General features: G+C 34.4%; 1 non-coding gene across 1 annotated transcript; it reads left to right on the top strand.

Annotated features, from left to right (window-relative positions):
- Positions 1 to 3035: 3035 nt before the first annotated feature.
- TRNAC-GCA (transfer RNA cysteine (anticodon GCA)) lies at positions 3036 to 3107 on the top strand. Its single transcript has one exon. It is a non-coding gene; the product is annotated as a tRNA-Cys (tRNA).
- Positions 3108 to 4195: the final 1088 nt, after the last annotated feature.

Genomic DNA, 4195 nt, shown 5'->3' with positions numbered 1-4195 from the left:
AGAGTATTCATAAGAACCCTTTACAGGTAATCCAGGCCTGGTATCCTAGCTAGAAATGTAGAATTGGGAGCCATTCAAAGGACTTCTGTACACAGTTTCACACCTGACTCAGTCTAAGGAAGGTAAAAATCTATAGAACTGTCTTCCTAGAAAATCTGTCTTCTTGGCATTAACACAGGTACTCTGAAAGATAGTGGAAGGTCTGACCCATAAAATTAATTTAGACTGGAAATTGTATGAACTCTTGAGAAATGAAGGTAAAGGAAAATAACTAGAAGATCAATAAAAGTGAGTTGGAGGAATATAAGGAATAGAACAGAGTGGATACATAACATTAACAGAAGCAATTAAAGCAAACACAAGATGACCATGTCAAGGAGAGAGAGACCACTGGTACCAAAGATACCAAAAATGTTCAACAGGTGTTAAGATTGGAAAACAGTTATTGAAATTAATTATGGAGATGTTAATTTGGGAATTTAGGGAAAGTTTAGAATAGAACTCAGACTTATTTCACATGTATGAAATAAAGTGAACCCCTTCTAAGTTTCAGGCATGGGCTGATAAGACAGTTTGCTTAGTGAGGGCCTGATAAAGACATTCAAGGAGTTTAGCTGAGAGAAAAAGATGGTAGGGGTTGGAGGAAGCCCCTCTCATGAACGTTCATTCAAGAAAAGTAAAATCTAGTTACTTTAAGATAGAAGTAAGAAAATCAGTGTATACGGAGTGGTAAAGAATAATACGGATATTAGGAAGTAAAGGAAAAAATATGGGAATATGTAGGGACTTTAGAGATTTGAGAAGGAACAGGAGATAGTTATAAAATTAGAAAGATGCTGAAGAGGCAATATATGAATTTTCTATCATAGAAACTAGATTAATTGATCAACTTTTATGTCTTACAAATATATTTTATAAACTAGCTTAAAATACTTTTTTTTAACTTCTAACATGAATTTGAACATGGATTAACTACTAGATTAAAAAATTAAATTAAAATTTACTAGATTAAGGCTTGGTTGATAAGCCTAGGGCAGAGAACATAGAAACTGAAGCATTTAGTTAAATACTTCGAATTTTTATTTCTGGTGTCACCTATTACATCCCAATTAATAATTTTAGCTTCGATGAAAAGACTATCAATAGATGAAGTAATTACTGGGAAGTAAATTCTGAAAAATCAATTTTATGAATAAGTAAACTATGTTTGATATACATTTCTCATAGTTAAACTTATTGATTTGCTTTTTAAATATTTAAAATGTTTTATATGATAAATCTGGAGCAGTAGAAATATTGGTGTTTCCATATACAAGCAACAAACATTTGGAAAGTGGAACTTTAAAATAGTATGCTTTATAATAGTATCAAAACCATGTCATACTTATGAATACATTTAATAAAAGTGTGCACAACTTCTACATGGTAGACTAAAATATTTGTAGAAGAAATTTCAAGAAACTTAAATAAATGGAAGATTATACCATTTTAATGGATGGTTAAGATGTAAATTCTCTGAAATTGACCTAGAGATTCAGTGCAACCTCACTTAAAATAGCAATGGACCTTTTTTTTTTTTTTAAGGGGAGCGTAGATACCAACAAAATGTTTCTAAAATTTATTTTGAAATATAAGAATCTATATTTCAAACAAAACAATATTGAAAATAAAAAACAAGATTGGAGGACTTACACTACTTGATTTTGAGACTTACTATATAGCTACAGTAATGAACACAGTGATATTAGTACAAGGACAAAAAAATCAATGGAACAGAATAGAATTCAGAACAGACTCACTTTTTATGGTCAATAGATTTTTAACAAAGGTATTAAGAATGTTAGTGAAGAAAGGAAATTTTTTTCAACAACTGATTCTGGAACAAGTAGATAAATGCATGAAAAATAATTAACCTTGATCATTACCTTGTATCATTCAATAACATTATTTTGAGATAAATCATAGACTCAAACAATGGTTAATGCTATAAGTATTCTGGAAGAAAGTGGATAAATAGGACTTAACAAAAATTTAAAACTCTGCTTTTTAAAAGACAACCGTAAAGAAAAATGAAGGATAAGCATAGGCTGAGCAGCAATACTTGCAACACATATATCAGGCAAAGCACTGGATTTCAGTAAATATAAAGGAATCCTACAAATCAATATTAAGAAGACAACCAACCCAATTAAAATGGGAAAAAGATTAAATAGAAACTTCACAAAAGAAGATATATGATTAGCTAATAAGCACATGAAACACTGCTCAGTATCATTATTCATAAGGGAAATGCAAATTAAACTACAATGAGGTTATCATTCTGCCCCTGCTAGAGGCAGTTGGTAAAGATGGGAAGGAACTGAAACAATGTGATTCGGAGTATAAAATGATAATATTTCTCAGGAAAACTGCTTGTCAATTCCTACTCTATGACTCCTATTCTCAGGCATTACCCCAAAGGGATGGAAATATATGTCCAAAAAAAAAGGACATGTAAAAAATGTCCATAGCAACTTTATCCATAACAGCCAAGAACTGCAAGTAACCTAAGTGTCCATCAACAACAAATTGTGGTGTATTCATACAATGGAGTACAAAAAGAATGAACCTGATACATGGTACAATATATGAAACTTAAAAACACTGAGTGAAGGATGCAAAAGACTACAAACTATAATTGCATTCATGTAAAGAGTGAAACATTAGGTCCATGAGTCAAGGTAAACTGGAAGTGGTCCAACAGGAAATGGCAAGAGTGAACATAGATATTTTAGGAATCAGTGAACTAAAATGGACAGCAATGGACAAATTTAATTCAGATGATCATTATATCTCCTACTGTGGGCAAGAATCCCTTAGAAGAAATGGAGTAGACCTCATAGTCAGCAAAGCATCCAAAATGCAGTACTTGGGTGCAATCTCAAAAATGACAGAATGATCCCAGTTCATTTCCAAGGTAAATCATTCAGTACTACAGTAATCCAAGTATATGCCACAACCAGTAATGCTGAAGAAGCTGAAATTGAACGATTGCTTCCCTGGTGGCTCAGATGGTAAAGCATCTGCCTGCAATGCAGGAGACCCAGGTTCAATTCCTGGGTTGGGAAGATCCCCTGGAGAAGGAAATGGCAACACACTCCAGTACTCTTGCCTGGAGAATCCCATGGACAGAGAAGCCTGGTAGGCTACAGTCCAGGGGGTCTCAAAGAGTTAGACATGACTTCACTTTCACTTTCATGAAGACCTACAAGATCCTCTAGAACTAAAACCCAAAAAAGATGTCCTTTTCATCATAGGGGTCTGGAATGCAAAAGTAGAAAGTCAAGAAATACCTGGATAACAGGCAAGTTTGGCCTTGGAATACAACATGAAGCAGGGCAAGGTCTAACAGAGTTTTGCCAAGAGAATACACTGGTCATAGCAAACACCCTCTTCCAACAACACAAAAGATAACTCTACATATGGACATCACCAGAAGGTCAATGCTGAAATCAGATTGATTATATTCTTTGCAGCTGAAGATGGAGAAGTTCTATACAGTCCTGGGACTGACTGTGGCTCAGATCATGAACTTCTTGTTGCAAAATTCAGACTTAAATTGAAGAAAGTAGGAAAAATCAATACGCCATTCAGGTATGACCTAAATAAAATCCCTTATACAGTAGAAGTGGCAAATAGATTCAAAGGATTAGATCTGATAGACAGAGTACCTGAAGAACTATGGATGGAGGTTCGTGATATTGTACAGGAGGCAGTGATCAACACTGTCTCAGGAAAAAGAAATGCAAAAAGGCAAAATGGTTGTCTGAGGAGGTCTTACAAATAGCTGTGAAAAGAAGAGAAGCAAAAGGTAAGGGAGAAAAGGAAATGTATTTCCATCTGAATGGAGAGTTCCAAAGAATAGCAAGGAGAGGTAAGAAAGCCTTCCTAAGTGAACAATGCAAAGAAATAGAGAAAAACAATAGAATGGAAAACACTAGAAATCTCTTCAAAAAAACTGAGATACCAAGGGCACATTTCATGCAAAATTAGGCATAATAAAGGACTGAAATGGTATGGACCTAACAGAAGCAGAAGCTATTAGGAAGAGGTGGCAAGAATTCACAGAACAACTGTACAAAAGAACTCTTAATGACCTGAATAACCATGACGGCTCACCTAGAGCCAGACATCCTGGAATGTGAAGTCAAGTGGG

The sequence above is a fragment of the Bos taurus genome, chromosome 1 (genome assembly GCF_002263795.3).
Source record: "Bos taurus isolate L1 Dominette 01449 registration number 42190680 breed Hereford chromosome 1, ARS-UCD2.0, whole genome shotgun sequence".
NCBI classification, from domain to species: Eukaryota; Metazoa; Chordata; class Mammalia; order Artiodactyla; family Bovidae; genus Bos; species Bos taurus.
Note: the sequence above shows the minus strand (reverse complement) of the source record. Positions and strands in the feature narration are given on the sequence as shown.